We start from the raw sequence: 19024 nt of genomic DNA, 5'->3' as shown, positions 1-19024 counted from the left end.
TCCTTTGTGGCAATAAACAGAGCTCTTCAGCCCTCTCAGACACACAGACAGTGAGGAGCTCTGTGCTAATGGGAGGTTTTTCAGATCGTTCAGCTCAAACCTATCTAAGTGCAAAATCTCGCATTCACAAATACTGTGTAGTTTCTGACTTCTCCTGGCGTCGTGAAGTCCAGAGCTGAAAGGACTGTGTCCCATCTGCAAACATACACTTTTTTAACAGTAGTTCATGTAGCTCTCAGTTAATTCCATAACAAAAACCTTTATGGAATTGGAGGATAATTTAAAACCTGTTTCCAGTACTAGTTTTCCAAGGTCATTTTAAAATTCAGAATTTTGTATTCCAATAAAGAGATAAGGCTCAGTTTTATTGAATCTCATAGCAATGTTACAAACCGTGACAACTGAAAATTGAGAACAACCTTGAGTTGGCTCATGTTGATTAAAGATTATTGTTGATTATGGATTATTGAAAAGTATGTTCTCTCTTTCCTATCTCTTTATTAAGTACATGTCCTTTACATATATGCATACAAATTTAAAGCATGTTTCTTTAACTACAAATATACAGATATTTGTGTCCAATGCATATACCTGTAGATGTCTCACCTTTGAATTATCATATATATGCCAAAAGAAAAATTCCTATGATTGTCTACTATGTGGTCCAAAACTGTACTATAATAATGAGTTGGATATTGAATATTCTTTGTTAATAAGAGAGAAAACTACAGGCATACGTAACTCAGATTAATAACTTATAAAGTCAAATAGACTAAAAATAAAATTACATCTTTAGACTCAACATTCTTAACTTACTTCTTGAACAACAGAGATGACATTCATCCAGAGTACAATGAAACTATGTTCTTGTACCCTTTAAATAGATGGTCTGTTGATATATTATTTGGCAGAAGAGGCTTTTCTCTTCATTATGAATCTCAGTTAAAGCTAACTCCATCCAAGAACTGGTAAAGAGTTATTATTCATCACCATTCTCCTCTTTATTAAGTAGTTTTTGTGCTGTTTATAGTGCAGGAAATGTTCTTTTCCAAGGATTCTGAAAAATACTGCTTTTTACATAAACCCCAGATCAGCGTTACACAACTTCCCAACACCAGGAAAAACTACAGAATAAAAAGACAATGGTACAATAAAAGGGCCTACAGTAGGTGATTTTTTTTTTTAAATTTTGTTTTGCTTTAATCATTGGGTTTAGTGTTTCTGGTTTAGATGAGCTTTTGCCATAGAGCAGCCTTTGCTATTGTTAAATACCCAGATGATTAGCAAATACTCATATGAAGCATAACCCAGCTTATAATGAGTTTTACAAAGCTTTAAAGGCTTTGCCTTTGCTGAGCTCCTCACAGGATTTATACACTATCCATTCAACACCAGTAATTGGGAAGGCAAGAAAAAACACTGTTCTGATTCCCACCTGAGAAGAGTCAAATAGAGCAAAGAAAAATGAAGGGACTGAGATACAAGGAGGATGTACCTGAGGGAACAGAGTCAGCAAAAAATCTGTTTTTATTGCAGAGAATCATATGATAATAAATAAAGCTCTCCAATAGAGAGAGAAAATACCTTTGAGGATTACACTGGATTTTTTATTCATTAAGATAAATTCAAACTATAGTAAAAACGGTGATGAAGGAAGTGAAATTTGAGAAAAGAAGGATGAAGAAACTGATTTATTTTGTTCATTTTTAATAGTTTTCTGGATCTTTCTGAAGCCAATCTACTGATGGAAGCATTTCTTACAGGCATGTCATCTGTTTGGAGATAAATACAGGTAGGAATGGGTAATTTACAGAGAGTGGTCTGTGTCACATTGCTATGAAGAGCTTATCTGACCATGAAATTTACTATTGGGCACCTAAAATTATACACACAGGAAATGAGCACTTTGCCTTCAAAAGATACCAGGATATTTTTCAAGTCAATGTCAGTGAGATCAGGATTACACCCAAAGATTTCACATAGACGGAGAACTAATCCTTTCAGAAAGTGGCAGATAGACAGCCATGCACACAGGCGTGTTATATATGACTAGTAATGGTGATTGTGAGTAATTTTATCTGTGCTATTATATCTTTTAGACATATAACACATAAATCCAAGACTGACAATAAAACAAATGCTACTCTTTAACCCTAATCCTTTGTATATTGTGTCTCCTGAAAAATGGAGAAAATCAGACACATAGTTTTACATTCTATTCCCTGTTTCTCAAGTACAATATTTATTGTGAAAAAAGGTGGGATGGGATCAAGTGGGTTGGAAAGTACCTTGTCATCTGCTAATGATGTTGCAAAGAGGAGGTGAACACATGAATAAAACATCCCACCAAACATCCCACCAGTCAGATGTGCAGCTTGTATCTTCACACAGAAATATCAACATGCCTTTCATTCTGAAGTTAGATGCACATGCACCTCTGATACTTCTTTTTTTTTTCATTGTTTTCTTTTGTGGAAGGAATTATGACTTCAGGTATTACATCTGTAATAACAGCTTCCCATAGGCTCTTTATTTAGAATGACATGAGAACACCCTACACATCTGACCATAAAAAAGAAAAAAAAGAAAAACCAAAACCCAAACACAAGCCAAAGAAGAAAGCAGTGTAAGGCACGATTTAGCAACACATAAGAATCAAAAGGAACCCTAAGCCAAACCTCAGTGTTACATTATTTTAAGTACAGCATGTTTCCCCAGCAGACCAAAAAAAACCCTCTCAAGCTATGAAAAGTGATTCTAAGATGGGTTTTGTAACTGTGGTATCCAAGAAAAGAAAAAGGCAGTAGCATGAAAATTCCTCGAGACATTAATGAAAAGGTAGACTAGATGGAAACCGCTTCCTGCCGAGTGCTGTGACGTCTGAAGGGTTTCAAAGAGAGAGAATTTTCCTCTGAAATGTCTGTCACCACCTGCAGCACTTGTGGTGGCTTGGCTCAGCTCTAACTATAGCAGACAGGGAGAGAACACTTGCAGGATGCTTTGCCTGTGGAACAGCCTTGGCTTGCTTTTGGGAAAATACTTAAAAGCCAGAAAAGCGTCATGATGGCCATCAGATAAAATAAATGCTCATTTTGGGGAGACCTGCCTGGACATTTAAGCACTAACAGATTGCATTTATTCAGCTGCAGCCTGAATTAACCCCAGGCAGCACTGTCAAGCCAGCTAACCACTGATACTGCAACTACCATTCTGTTGCTGGAAGAAACATAAATCTACAATGGCCAACTCAAAGGAAGGATTACAGTCTCTTTTTCGTCTCCAGGAATTCTTGCCAGTGTTTCTCTATGGAAAAACTGTTCTCTGTATTTCCTTTCATAGGAAACCTTCTAACTTCTGCAGGAGTGGAGCGTGACTCCTCTAGCAGGGACGATTCTATCACCAGAAGTCTGAATTGGCTGATATTTTTGGGGGTTATCAGTAACTAGTGGCAATGGGGTGTTTTACATATTAGTTACTTGAATAGACACTTGCTCTACCATGTATTTTGCATGTTTGTGAAAAACCCTGCTTGATGGGGAAATAGTGCAGCACTCTGGTGAAATTTGTCATGTACCAAGTCCTGACTTACTCCTACACATGACACAGCAGCAAGGTAAACAATAGTGTATCCTCTGAAAGGGTACAGCCAAGGAGCTCTCTGCATGGATGTATCTAACAGATGCAAGTAGGTAGGGCTCTTCTGTCCTTGATCCAAGCAATTCAAACCTAAGCCAGCTCCTACTGCTGTATGGCTCCATTAATTGCATACTATACAACAGTATATTACACATTTTAGCCATACATGCATCAAAGGCAAAACCAGCCAGCCAACTCTGCGTGCAGGCAGAACCTGCAGCTACCCAGACCGTCCATAGAATCACAACCCAGCAGACTCTACTAAATCAGAAACTCGACCACAAAAACCCCAAAACAAACCCTTCCCAAAATTGAAAGAAATAAAGAACAAATATTTACATTTACAATTATATTTATAATGCTAATTTCATTTCACAGCCAATGCTTTATTGTGCTAAAATTTGTAGCTAGATTTATCTGATATAAGCAGTAATGTATTGCCAACTAGTTTGCAATTGTGCTTAAATGCTTGCAGGCACTCACAGATTCACCAGCTGTATCTTATAGATATAGATGTCTGTGGGACTCTAAGAGTAAAACAAAATGATTCCCCAGCTGTATCTTAAAGTTGATTATGGGACTCGGAGAAAAACAGAATGTTATAAATGTTAAGGCAACTGCACATTGTAGTTGGCATCTTAATATAATTAACCATTTTTGGGATTTTTTTTACTTCACTAATGCTGATAGGATGTTTCATTAACTGCCAGTATTGCTTAGTCGATTGTCAGCTGTGTAAAAGTCAAATCTTATAGTTTTCAAAAGAATTGAGGCTAATACAGTTTAGTGATGGTTAAAAAATGTGCACTTCATATGGCAGCTGGGCTTTGATCAAATATGTTTGCTGGATATTCAATGGCATATTTTCCTAAAACTCCTTTCATCAACGTATGGCCTCATTATATGATGCACTATCAGTGAACTCTGTAGAGCACAGTCTACAGAGCTTCAATATATAAACCATACCACAGGGAAAGACATGCCGGAAGGATTTTGATTTACATTTCCAACAAATTTCGATTTAATAATTCATGCTGATATACTTGAACTCTGTTGGAGGAGGGGTTTTTATATCCATTGTCCAACTAATTTTGGATCAACATTTTGTGCAGCCAATATGTAAAATGATACACATATGAACATGTACATTGCAGTGCAGTGATCTCTATTGTCCCTTTAACCCAGTTATTTTATTGTTAGGCTGAACACATTTGCTTTCTTTCTAGTTTTTTTAAACATTTGATTTCATTACATTTGGTGACAGGGAAGAAGCAGTGCCTCTATATAAGCTTACACAAGTCACTAACTCAATGTGGACATATTCCTCTTATGGGTTTCCCTCAGGTACTAATCACCACAGTACCTGAGCAGTTTAAAAGCTTTAATGCCTCTATTCTCTATCCTCTATCCTTGTCATTATGAGTCAATTAATTTTTACCATAGGATATGACATCCCTTGGATAAGGTCACACCAGCAGTTAGGAGCACATCCTTCAACATTCAGGCAGTGCCTTAGTCATCCACCCTTCTCCCCAGGGGCAATAGACTACTGGCTGTGATTCCTGTGGTGAGATCCATGACTTCATGTATCACTTCTTCCAGGGTTTTACACTTGATTTAAGTTCTTGTGCAAACTGCAGAAAATTGCAAGCAATAACAGTTTCATTTTCTACAAAGAACTTCACAGAGCTGCGTAAGGAGTAAAATGCTGCCAGTGTGAGTTCAGACAGCACGTTATCAAAGCTTTAACAGTCCTGTGTCCTCTGATCATCAACTTTACCACTTTCAGGGGCTAGAACATGCTGCTATCAGACCCTCAGAGAACTTTACGCTTGTGTTACAGCAGAAATCAATTTATATTTGGTGCAATAGTTGTTTTGCTGGTCTATTTTTAAACTGCTTTGTGAAGGGTGCTAGTATGACAGTTCCTGGAATCTGAAACAACCATACGGAAAAAGAAAACAAGAATTCAGGCATCACCTCCTCCATTCAACACAGAAATATTTCCACTTTGGTTTAAAACCACAATAACTTTCCTTTGTCTCGTGAGGACGAAGTGAGGACAAAGAGTGCATAGATGAATCAGTACTTCTTTGAAAAGCAGGGAAGATTTTTATACAGTTAACCAGTTAGTTACTGGGCGAGTTCCATAACCAGAAGACCAATACAAAAAAGGTAGGATGCAAAACACCACTATAATTTCCTTTTCCCCAGTAATCATTCTCCCCCAACATGATGAGGCAGTCTTGACCTTGAGGGACTTCTAGGGTTCATTGCCTACAAGGACTGTCACCACTGAAACAGGGGCTCAGAGAAGTCCTTGCAGACATTTGAAACTTGACTGGACATAGCTCTGAGCAATCTGATCCAAAGCTGAAGTTATCCATTCTTTGAGCTACAAACAGAACCATATGACTTCCTCATGTTTCTTTCAACCGTAATTTTTCTACTAATTCTTTTAACAATTAACAGACAAATGAATAACTGAACTGAATCACACACTGAAGATCTTCCTCAACATCCAACACTCTTCCACTTAAACTAAAGTGTCTGACAGACATCAAACGGTTTTTCCTACTCTCTGGTGATCTTATCTTCCCAAGGATTGCTCTGATGAGGGAAACACCTACCTGATCTTCTCACAAATCATCTGCTTTAGTATTGAAATTGGACTGAAATCAGGATCGCTTTCCTTTTATAAAACTGTCCAAAAGCTGCACCAATTCAAGAGCTGATTCACAAGCAGATCATAAACTCCTGTATCAAGAATAGGAATGTGTGCATAGGACAAGTGAAGTACACACAGAATAGATACAAGTACTGCATTAGCTGTATAACTTAATTCAGTATCTCACAGCTGCCAGGTATAGTTCACCCACACAGTCCTGATTCGCCTATCCCATGAAAACTAAACAGAACTGAGTGTCAAAATTATTGACACTGTATGTGAAATAAGGTTTTTGTCTGCACTGATGAGACCAGAAGGGGATTTCTTCCAGGATTCCCCCACTGGAGCTAGAAGAAGAAGCTGGGTGAGAAATGCCACTGAACAAACTGCTGACACTCACATCAAGCCAGTGGGTTCTGCTCACCCAGGAGATAAGATATCAGCTCTGTGTTCCAGGCTGACCTCTCTTTTCTGTCCAAATTAGCAGTTCCTTCCTGCTGCTAATTATCTCCCAGTTGCATCAAGAAGAGGAAGCCATTGTAGTTACCACACTAAATATTTCTCAAGGCTGAGGGGAGAAAAATGACTTGGAAGGATCTGGTCTCCACACTCTCTTAGCTAGAAAAGAGATGTGGTGAAAAAGATTAAGTTGTGTTTCCATAGCCATAGCTGAGCAGGTGGCAAAAATCCACCACAGGTGCTTGTTCTATAGAGAATTCCATTCTCTGGTAAAAGCAGCCACTCCTCAAAGAACCAGGGCTTGAAGATATCCAGGACTCTTCATGTCAGATGAGCCCTATGCAAGTTTATGAAGCCTTGGGATCATTATGATTAACTATCTTCCTTAAGCCATTCCCCATCAGGCTTTAGTGGTTTTTAAACCACTGACCCTTTGAATTAAAGAGGTAGATTTCTCTTTTCACAGCTGTGACTCAACACAGGAAGGAATTCAGAGACATCTGAAAACAAAGCCAGGCAGAATTTAAAACAAAATCCTTCAATGACAGATTTAGCAAGTGATGGGCACAGCTGGAGCTTACAAATATAACTTAGTAAATGAGCATGCATTGTACAACAGCCTTACACAGAGAGACCCTGTGAAGGGCAATTTCTTCAAAAGGAACAAGAAAAACCAAACTACTAGGAATAAATCATGAGAAAAACTAGATATTGGCTGTTCAAAAGGAACCTGGGTCCTTGGATCTTTGAACAAACTGAACAGTAACCACTTATCTGTAAAATGAGATAGGTCACAACCAATTAAGCAAATTAAACCTTGATTTTTAATAATTGTTTATTTAAATCACAATGCAAAATCAAAATTCCTGTGCCTAGAGAGTAAAAAAACACTAATAAGATATAGTTTTCAAAACTTTTATAATACCTTTCATACATTCAATTTAAAATATGCAGTAACTAGTATATAATAAATTATTGAGTCATTGCAAAGGAAATGCATTCCTACTATTTCAGTTTAACAGCTGAGGAAGCTGATGCTAAATGTACTCGGCTGACATTCCAGGAGGATTTAAAGTGAACAAAGAGTGGAATCAGATTATATTAATTGCTAGTTATCAATGTCACTATCTTGAACGTGATATGCTTCTTTCTACCCAGTTGAATGGACTATCTGATGCAGCATATCAGTTTTAAATAAACAAGCACAAATTTAAAGATGAACCTTATCAAATGCAAAAAATATCTTAAAGATTATCAAGCATGGAACATAGTTGCAAAGGAATCAACCTACTGACTATCTCCCCATCATGCTGCAAAAGCAAAACAACAATGACTTCTGGAAACTCAGCTTCCCTTGTCTACTCAGCTGGGGTATGTGACTTGCATTAATGGCACAGGAATAATGTACTTGCACTCAGACCCTGGACTGACTGATGTCAAATGAAGTTCAACCATTCATATTAATGGGGTGATCCCATTTGTCTGAGGGAAGAGAAGTCTCTTAGACCTCAGGGTCATGAATTGACAAGCTATCGAACATTTTCTCTGTAGAGCTGACCATCCTCCATCCTCACTGAGATCAGCTGTCTAGACCCTTAGTCCCACTCCAGCTGCTTTGTGCTCCTCCTGAGGCACAGAAAGAGCTCATTACTGATTCTTTCTGTGCAATATGCAATGCAGGGCGGGGTCTCACATTTCCCCTTCTAGGTCACCCAGAATAGTCACATTTCTGTGGACCCCGAGAAAAGCATAGAAACATAACACATAAACTGTGAGTTTTGTTACTCTGGAGATCTGTAATTGACTAAGCCATATGGTGACAGAAGTGCCATTAATGCCAAAAAAAAGCCCACTGAAAACATCATCTCAAAAGAACAAAGATGACTAATAGCTTGTACCAAGAAAATGATTGCTAAATTGCTATCGTCTCACGCCTCTAATAAACTGGGAGGAGGCAAAAAGCAGCTTTTCTTTCAGATGGACTTTCTGGAAAAATACCTTCTCACAGTATTTATTCTTGACAGGTTTCAGAGTATCTATAAGCTCATGGGTTGTAATCATGCTAATGATCAGCAAGTAGTTATTTCAGATGGTTGATACAAGTCTGACATTATCTGCCAAAATATTAAAATATGCAAAGAAAAACACTGCAGCAGAGTTTTGGTATTCTCAATATCAAGTAGAGCAATTTGGGGAGTAAGGATAGTTATAATTTTCACCACCATCAATAATTATAATAATATTAAGAACAGCAAAAGTAACAATGATAACCATAACTTTTTTCCTAAACTTTTTTTTGAAACAAAAATTCTGCCAAATACAAACTCAAATTTTATGGATGATAAGAAAGTCAGCTGCTTCCAGTGACATTTACAAGTTGTAACTCAGCTCTGGCGGTCAGGACATGCCAATGTGAGTGAGTCAATTCAAAAAGCCCACTCAAACCTTGGCATCTCTGTTCCTTTAGAGGCACCTCAGCCACATTCTTGTTTTTCAGAAGTCCTTGTATAAACATTCAAAAAAACAAAACAATAAAAAGATAAGAATCCAGCATGCAAGGCCAACCCTAACAAAGGATGAGACAAATGAAAAAAACCAAGATTAAAAAAATGCCTTATGTGCATAATAAATTTCAGTATCATGAGTCACTGGATTGACTCATGAACTATAAATTGACCATGCCCCTTTTAATTGTTCCACATAAAGATCTCCTTTCTGAAAAAGAAGAACATCTTCAGCAGACAGAGTTGCTACAGCTAGTTGTTTGTTTATGAATAGTATGTGGGTACTGTAGTGCAAGTTATGGAACTTCAGTTCAGCTGCAGGTTTAGAAAGCAGCATGTAGGACATAGGAGATGTGCAACTAGATCAGAAAATGCTTTCTATATGTACTTGGAGAATCACCAGTAGAAATCACCAAGAAAACAATGCAAATCCATTCCTCACAGTAATATCAAATGTAAAAGCTAAAAAAGCAAGAATGCAAACTTATGCAGTCGGTATCTGAGAAAGTAATCACATTTGAGCTTCTTTCAGCATTAAAGTTATCTCTCAATTTGCTTTCCTTAACAGTATGTATCACAAAACACCTTACTGATTTTCTACATTTAAGCACTTCTGGGTTTTCTCCACCTTCAACATTCATTTCCTCTTCCAGAAAAAACCTCTCACACAACAACTCCTTACTTAACTAAGACTATAAAAATGTTTGTAATGGCAAGACTGAAGGCTCGTTCAATATCTTTTCAACAGTAAGTGTAAAGAAGAATAATTATAGAACATTCATGTATATTTCCCCACCCTTAGTGCTCCCCCTTCTCTCCATCTATTTTCAGCTCAGGAGATTTCCTGAGCCTATTGTGGCCTGTCTATTTTGTAAACCCCAAGTAGGTATCACTTTCAAGTACTTATCCAGCATCCCTTTGAGCTCTTGTGAAATTCTTGCATCTACAACACCATCTGGCAAACAATTTTATGTGTCTGCTACCCAATGTGTGAAGGACCACTTCCAATACCAACAGTGCAATGTAAGAACGTATTTATTTTCCCTCATATGCCACCACCTCTATAATATGAGCCAGAAAGTAGATTCCACTGGGCAATAAAAAAAAAAAAGAAATTTTGATTTAGTTGTGAGGATCATCCAACTGTTTCAGCATTAAGAGCATTACACATGCTACCTCATTATTTTATTTTGTATTATATTCTCAAACAGTAATTGGGAAATTAAGTGAACATTGGTCAGAGGAGATTAAGAAGGTGATAGTAGTGGTCAGTTTTAATGAGTGTTTACTGCCAAAGAAAATTATCTTGCTATGGTCACTGCACAAGATGAGATGTAACACTTCACAATGAAATCTTTGATGAGAATCCAGGACCAGCTTTGAACATTCAACAAAATGAGTTTTTGCCAATGTTGCAAATGCACAGGTGGGGCAAAAACACACCTTAGACCAGTGAAAGAGAAACACCCCACATCATTCTTGGTACCTTCAGGCATGTAGGATGGAAAAGGCATCCAGCACCCTGCAGTTGGGGAGCTCGTCACCTCTCTCCCTGACAAGGCCCTTTGCCTCTCTCACATTGCAGTAAAATTCACTTTCAGTTTACTGAAATGACCAGGTTTTCTCACATCCGGAAGTTTTACTCGAATAAAGGGGGGGGTGTGGGATGAAGGGTTTTACTTTTTGCACAAGCCAATAATATATCTTAAAAATCTTCTGTTCTCAAAATTGTTAAATAATTTAAGAAATGTATTTTAAGATTTATGCTACAGGTTGACTAGGTGGAAATAGAGTTATAAACTCTATTAATCTTCATGTTTCAAGGTGTGAGTGATGTAAGAAACACCATGTTGCAATTTAGAACAGTAAAATTGTGAAGATTTATGCCTTCCGTTGAAACATCTGGTCTTACCCACTCTTGGTGCCAGAGTGGCAGACTGGATGAGCTACTTGTTTATTCCAGTAAGGCACTTCCTTGACTCCTGGACTTTATGTTAAGACATGATGAACATCTTACTCCCAATGGAGAATTTTTATTCTCATGAAGTCAATAGGTCAGAACTTGAAATTTACAGCTCATGAAAGGGATTTCTCTTTTGAGTTTGTTAGATTCTAGTGGATCAGTAGATAAATATAAATACTTGAAACAATTGTACTTTATATACTCCATACTTACGCTTCATACACACAGAGGCATTAATTTAAGGGCCTGTCAGAACATAACCTTTTTAGCAACATCCCACAGAGTGAATCATGAGAGGTAGCAAATATCCAAATGGGTTAATCTCACAGAAATACTACAGTGAGCCCTGTCAAAAAAAGTTCCTCTCTACAAAAATAGCAAAGTTTTCAATTCAGTATTATAAACTGTGATTATTCAATTATTTGATAATTTAGAATTAAAAATTATTTAATTCTTTTGATTGTATCTATCAAAAGTCAAGTTTCAAGTTAAGTTAGTATCTGCAATGGGTCAACAATTTTAACACATTTCCTTCACTGCCTAGTGAGTTTCAGAACTGTTTCAAAAAATACACACATCCAAAAGTTTCGTGATTTTTTATCAAAAACTAACACTGAAATTATGGTGGAAAACACTACACTTTCTGGAAAAAAAAAAAGTCCTCATTAGGTTTTAAAACAGAAAAGTTACACTACTTTTAAGATTTTCCAGAGGTAGCTACAGTTTGGCCTTGACCCTGCTATTGAAAAGTGCCAGAAATACCAAATTATAGCAGGGAAAATGTTGTATGTGCACATATGTATGTGTTTGTCTACAGTCTGCATGAGCAATTGAAAAATATCCAACATATACACACAGCAAACCACATAATTAAAATTACTCTTATGCAGAATAAATTTGTCTTTAAAGTAGAAAATAATGGAAGGACAGCAGAGACTTCTCAGTACTAAAACATAATGCTTCATTTAATGAGTAATCCCTCGACAATATGGATGTTTACCTCACTCTGGGCAAGCTCAAGTGCACAGACAGACAATTACAATGCTTTAGCTGATGTATGATAACTTGTTAAGCTGCTGTAATGAAATGACATTCTTTCATGGGCTTATAGACTGCATTTCTATATTTTCCTCCGTGCCAATATGGCTTTTTTCTTCCAAAGATTAAATGACTAAAAAATATCTGCATGTTCAAAGTTAGAATGTCTGAATCTGAACGCACAAAGCCCTAGAAACTTAAAAACTGGAACCTATGTCTGCAGTCTCTCTGAGTTTGGCAGGTAATGTGTCTGCACACACTCTGCTTTCAAAAAAACGAAAAAAAAATTTAGGAAATTTAAAAAGAAGACAGAAGATTTTGCAATAGGAAAAACACAATAAAATTGGTTGCATTGCTTCTCAGATGAATAATAGCTGGATAGTAGACTTATTTATATGACCCATTGAATATGGTTCAAAAAAAAATTTTAGTATGTAGATATAGACTGTAGATTAATAGTAAATGCTGGCAAATGGCTTCAGAGAGTCTCCAAGTTTTGCTTTGGGAGAATGGCAAAAGGAGAAAAGATATTGCTAAAGCTTCTCTTCCCACCACTTTTACACTGCTGCCTCTTGACAGAGTGAAGGGTGCAAAGTTCTGAGATGGGTATTTGGCAAAAGGATAGCTTAAATCATAAAAAAAAAAATCTAATAAATTAATCAGGAGTTACAATGAACATGAAACTGCTCAAAATAACATTAGTTTTGTTTCAGCTGTGTTTTACTTGTTCATCATGTACGCAGGATGCAGATTTCTCTGCTTTGGGCCATCCCCCAGAGCTACTGAGCACCTCCTTTAGTGTGGTGACTCTTCACTTCTCCAAAAATTTGTGAAAGCTGAAGGCAGTACTTCAAACTACTCATTAATTTTCTAAGCTTTTGGACACTATATAAAAATCTTGTTTTTCTATTCCATATCACTTAGTAAGGAAAGTTAAATACAGAGATTATAAACTGTGCTGCTTGGTAGTATGTGAACTCCAGAATCTCAAAAGTGCCCACTTTTCTGTATTTCTTTCAATGTATTTGATTAAAAATTTTGGCTGTCAATGTAAAAGGAGTTTTAAAGTGATTTGTAATGTTCTTATATTCATAAGAGTCTAAAGATATAAAAGATGTGAGCTTCACAGAAAAGTAACTCACGCACACTCAGATATAACCATATACAGCATATGGAGGTGTGCCTTGTTCCACAAGAAACTATTGTCATTCACAGCACACAAGTATGAGTTTCCAGCTTATTTTGATCTAATTTCTTAAATATTCAAAATATAATGCATTTTAGAAGCTTTTATTTTCTTTTTTTTTTTTTTTAACTAAGCAGAAAGTACCAATCAATGGTCATCTCTATTTTGGTTGGCATGGTTCTATATTTCACACAAAAGACCTTTGATATCAAAGCATGGCTGGAATATCCAAATTCCTTCAAATACTTATCTCTGTTAATGATAACTACAGCTGCACTAAAAACCTGCTGCCCTTGGTATCACTTTCATTCCCACAGGAATATAAATCTTCAGGTTTAAAAAAGTATTCGTCTCAGGGCTCTGGAGAAACACACAGCTTTATTCTTTTAATGCTGCAATAGTATTATTGGGTTAACATGCTGAAATACACTTTCTTTTTTCTTTTTTTTTTCCCTGAAGCTTATCTAGTCTCAAATTATCAACCTGAAAACAGGCCAAAAGAAAAACCAGGAAGAGAGATACAACAAATTCAGAGCTCAAATATGGTCATTTGGGCCACTGAACACCTTCCATGGAAGCAATTTAGTCCAAGATGTGGGAATATTGGAAAAAAAAACATTATGAAGAGACACACTGAAAGCTGGCTGCTATCTGTTTGAGATCAAAGAAGATCAAAGCAAATATGAAATTGTCTTTTAGTTGAGGTAATAATATACTTAGTGATCCTGAAATGAATTGTTTAAAAATAATTATTTCTACCTTTCATTTTAAAAGGTGTGCATTTAAACCCCATGAGTAATCCAACTATGATAATCACAAAATTGTAATGTATAATTAAATTTAAAACCAAAATCTGTTCCATTCTTGAATCAAAATTACTTCTTTCATCACGGTAATGCCATATTGTTTTTAAAACCTAGTGACTATATTTATTTAATTTAATTCATAAGTCCCCAGTTATCACTGTACTTTTACTCATACATAAGTTATCTAATGTGCACTGCTATAGCTGTTTGAAGTATATTTCCAAAACCAGAAAAAAACCCTAACACTCAGAGACACATCACCACCTCTTGCAGAAATGCCACTCATGCTATGAATAAAGCATAAGCTTAGAAAAACATCATCACCCAGCAAACAAATGGCGTTTGCTGAACCAAATACATGTGTCTGGAGCTGAGCTCCCGAGCTAATTGGAGGCAGATTCTCGTGCTGTGCCGCAGGATGCTGCAGCTGAGAAATCCCTCAGGATGGTCATGTGGAGTTCAGCACGCTGTGTAAGGGCAATTGCCAAACTCTGGGGCATGGTGAGAAATCCCAGAAACCAGGCTGGGAAACAATGCTGTCATCTGTCATGGACAACCTTGGTGGTGTGAGGAAAGCAGCAAGGGCAGGGACCTGGCCAAAGATGCAAAGGGTGAGCCCTGCTCTGGGGGATGGCTGGGATTGAGGAACAGTGGAAGAGCACTGGGGGACATGAAGGGTAGGTGAGAATAAGAAAGGATGATGGCTCCCGAGCAATCAAGGACCTGCTCATGCAAGGGGTACCCCAAACCACTTCAGCTGTGGCAATATTCAACTATGTCAAACCGGGATGGCACAAGACTACGTCAGGGAAACCACGGTGATTGGAATGGGAGGGATTACTATCTCTTGTTAGTCTGCCTCAAACCTGGAGGAACATTTAGATTACACTGAAATTGTTGATGATCCATATAGCAGAAGCTGAATAGGAATAAGTATACCTGCAGCTGGCACACTGTCTTATCCACAGAGACTATCAAACTCAACCACAGGACACCCAAAACCTCTGTGCCCATGCTAACTTTAAACTGATGTTTAATGTAGAAAGCTAGATAGTTAGCTATGACTCCCTGGTATATCCAAAGACAGAGAAACAAACAAACAAACAAACAAAATCAACTGAATTCTCAGTTTAGAACAAACCTGTCCTAAAAGCAAGTAATGAACTGACGGGTACATTCACTGCGATCTGGCCCAGCCTGATATCCAAGCTGAAGGACAGAAAATTTCAAAACTCTGCAACAACCTTTCTTCTTTTTTCCTGTGTGTCAGACTAACCCCGACCCTGAGTGTATCTTCGAGTTCAGCCTCGTCCAACATATGATTCCAGGCAGGATGTTGCCTGGAAAATGCTTATGCACTTATTCCATTAATTAGAGCATCCAAAATGTAATCAAAGCTTTCTGGGGGGGGACAAAAAACCAACATTGCCTTTCTGATGGAGACATTCCATCAGCCACAGCCAAGGCTGGGAACTCACGTGTCACTGAGGTACTGAGCTAATGTGTCCACAAAAACCACGTGACCCGACCAGCCACACTGTGGACCTTGATTTACCCATCTGACATCCCCATTCAGCCCTGCTGGTTTGCACTTTGCCCAACCCCACTGCAGGGACACTGCAGAGCATCCCTGTGAAAAACACCTGCAAAAGGAAGGGGAGGGAGGAACACTCAAGGCTTGGTAAAATAGGTTTAATAGAGTTGGAAGTGGAAGAGGGCTGAGCTGATTACCCTGTGTGAACTGACTATAGGAACAATACTCAAACAAAAGAGTCTAATACAACTGTCACAACAAAGCCAGTTCTGAAAGGCATCTGACAAGGCAACATCTATTTTAAAAATCCTCAGGATATTAACTGCATTTTTGTGTGTTGTATTAAGAAGACTAACGTCATGAAAACAGCTCAATTTAGCCCAAACAATAGGCCAATAAACACAATACTAGCTTTAAAATAATTAAATAACCATTTGTTCTTGTGTTTATGTTGCTTCCAAATACTGGCAGAATTCCTTCAAATAAACAAACAGCTGTTTTTTGAGTTTGGTTGGGTTTTTTTGTTGGTTTTTTTTGTTGTTGTTGTTTTTTAATTTTTAAGAATTACACATTGGCAGCAATTTAGGCAAATCTGGACATTTCTTCCATTCATCCAAGGTAAAAAAACCAAAGACACATCTATCACATTGCATTTTTCACTCTTAGAAAGCCAAAACTAGGGCTCTCCAGGGAACAAGAAGTTTAATTATAAACTATCACTGCACAACAAGACAGATTCTGGGACATATCTCTGGGAACACATTCAACAACTAAGCCAATATAATCCGAAATGACCATGGTTCTTTTTTTTGGTGTAAAAGGAAAAAGTCAGCTAAATAGTGATCAGTTACAGAGGGGCAAAGTTTATTGCAAAATAATGTTCTTAATAGAGTTGGTGATTCTTCAGAAGCACAAGAGCAGAAAAACACAAGCAGTGTCATTGATTAACAGGCCATTTGTTGTTTAAACAGTGCCTAAATTTGTGCTGTGCAATACTGAGAAAATCTGAAGTATAAAATAAGACTCACAATGCAAAACAGCATTGACTTCTCTATACTGTAGTTTCCAGTTTCTATAGAGTTTTTTATAATTGTTGTATCAATTATAACAGCAGAAGCATCTTAATGAAAAACAGAACTACGCCCATGTTTGTTTTTTTTTTTCCCTTTTCACCCTCCTCATCAAGAAAAAGTAGGGAATTTATTCCAGAGTCTCCAGTTCAAAATATTTCTTAATTGCACATAATGATATTTGGTTTGTTTCTTTCCACAGAGAATTCCCTGAATAGGAATTCTGTTTGTTAATAAATGAAATTTAAATTAAAAAAATATAAATTTGAAAGTATTTGTAACAGTCCTACAACTCAGTGAGGCTCTTTAAAAAGGCTGCATTTTAGATTTCTGTCATGTAACAGAGAAGAAAATGAGTTATGTCAATAACACTGTCACCAAGGTCAAGGCCCGTAGGAATCCCTAAGAATTCCTTCTAAAATCCCATGTAGATCTGTAAACTATGATCTTACCCACCACATCGGTAAAGTGTGGAGCTTATTTTAAACAACTGCATCCTGACAGCCTAATTCTGTTTTCACAAAGATGAACTGGTCTCTAGAAAGGCACAGAGCTGTCTCCTCACACACGAGGCGTCCGTCAGGTAAATTGATTCTCCCAGGCAAATGAGTTGCAGAAGTAAACATGAAAGCTTTGTACTGAATCTAATTTAGATAAATAAATTCTGAAGACCCATACATTAAAAGTGAAGATTAATTTATCTTTTCTAAGAAGATACATGTCTACTTAGATCAAGTATATAAATTGATATGAATACTATTACCCATGGTAATACTAGTGCCCATGTTCAATACCTTTGAAGGTTTTCATGTCTATTGAGATCATGCAATTTCTAAACATTATGACATGAAAATACAATTATTTTGCCTCAATAATGATTCTTTAGAAATCTTTAGATTCTAATTCTTTAGAAAACTTACATTTGCAAATAATGATTACTCATTCTCATTTTCCTTCTTTCTTTTCCCAGAAATTAACTTTCTCATGAATGTCTTCACATTTCTAGTGAAAGAGATTTATAATAAAGATTTATAACAAAGTCTCCACTGTGGAGCTCTGTCACCATAATGCAGAGAGGAATCAGTAAGGTATATATTGATATGTGTCCACTGACTTCACTGAAGTTGCAGTAATTAGGTAGAAAAGGATCATGACCACCATGACCCTATAATACTGGTGACACTTTTGTTCACTAGTACACAAATATTCAATTTTTTGTCTTAGTTCCAGTCGTAAATTATTTTCACAGAACGATTAGCGAGCACATTCATTCAGATACTTTGAGTGAAAGTGGAGTTCGTCTTTAATTAATTTAGTGTAAAAATATTTGATAATATCTCTACCATTCAGACTCACCTCCATTCAGTTTAGGTACCTGACAATAGAAGCTGTCGGCCTGGTCACTCAAAGCTACGTAACCAACAGAGAGGAACAGTAAAACTACTGTTTCACTACAGAAAGTGAAACTATCAACCTGAGCTGCTTAGTGCCTTCCCATGACTCTATTTAAGATTCAGATTCTATACAGAACATAAAAATGTAGGTCTGGGCTGGCACTTGTTTATATATTTGATGACACTCAGACCAAATAAATGCTTCCAAAGCCAACAGAAACATTACTAGAACAATTTCTTTTGTTTCTCTGCAGTTAATCCCTACATAATGTCCTTCGCTGAGTATCATTTGCTGAACCATCATAAACCTCCCTGACATGTCTGAGCATGGTCCTCTGCTGTAGGAGGTAAAGGAATGAATCCCTTTGACAATTGTGTAACAGGCTCTTATCCTCCTGCTACCAAGACAGAAAAATGTATCAGTGATGTTAGGTGTACATGTGCATACTGTGGTGGTATTCTCACTTGAGAGGAAATGAAAGAAAATGTCAGTTTGCACAACAGGGATTTCATCATAAATGAACTGAGATTACATGGCCAAGAACTGGAAAGCTACAAAAATTACAGTTGGAATGAATGTTATGGCAAACAAAATGATCCTATTTCTCACAGTACACCTGTGAAGCAGAGGAAAAGTAAAGGCAATGCTTAATCCAGCTCATTTAAAAACAACAAGACACGTTTCTCCTTCCTTGGTGTTTTTCTCAGTGTTCACCCTCTGTAGGAATGACCCAGGGGTCCTGAGGAACACAGTCTTTCTGATTGC

The 19024-nt window shown here is 37.1% G+C and overlaps 1 protein-coding gene across 4 annotated transcripts in view; it reads right to left on the bottom strand.

Moving 5' to 3' along the window:
- SEMA3D (semaphorin 3D) overlaps window positions 1-19024 on the bottom strand; it is a 138203-nt gene that overhangs the window by 96499 nt on the left and 22680 nt on the right. The window lies entirely within an intron of this gene.

This window comes from Manacus candei, unplaced genomic scaffold, assembly GCF_025592945.1.
Source record: "Manacus candei isolate 608988 ecotype Guabito, Panama unplaced genomic scaffold, ASM2559294v1 h1tg000042l, whole genome shotgun sequence".
NCBI classification, from domain to species: domain Eukaryota; kingdom Metazoa; phylum Chordata; class Aves; order Passeriformes; family Pipridae; genus Manacus; species Manacus candei.
The sequence above is the reverse complement of the archived record's forward strand: the minus strand, read 5'-3'. Positions and strand labels throughout refer to the sequence as shown.